Genomic DNA, 468 nt, shown 5'->3' with positions numbered 1-468 from the left:
TCAAGTTATAGCGTGTTTTGGGCGTTCAACTCCGGATCATGACGTGTTTCTGGCGTTTAACTCCAGACAGCAGCATGTACTTGGCGTTCAACGCCAAGTTACGTCATCAATTTCCGAATAAAGTATGAACTATTATATATTGCTGGAAAGCTCTGGATGTCTACTTTCCAACTCCGTTGAGAGCGCGCCAATTGGAGTTTTGTAGCTCCAGAAAATCCATTTTGAGTGCAGGGAGGTCAGATTCCAACAGCATCAGCAATCCTTTGTCAGCCTCCTATCAGAGTTTTGCTCAGGTCCCTCAATTTCAGCTTGAAAATACCTGAAATCACAGAAAAACACACAAACTCATAGTAAATTCCAGAAATATGATTTTTGCTTAAAAACTAATAAAAATATACTAAAAACTAACTAAAACATACTAAAATCTACATGAAATTACCCCCAAAAAGCGTATAAAATATCCGCTTA

Source organism: Arachis duranensis, chromosome 9, assembly GCF_000817695.3.
Source record: "Arachis duranensis cultivar V14167 chromosome 9, aradu.V14167.gnm2.J7QH, whole genome shotgun sequence".
In the NCBI taxonomy this organism is placed as follows: Eukaryota; Viridiplantae; Streptophyta; class Magnoliopsida; order Fabales; family Fabaceae; genus Arachis; species Arachis duranensis.
This window is presented reverse-complemented; position numbering follows the sequence as displayed.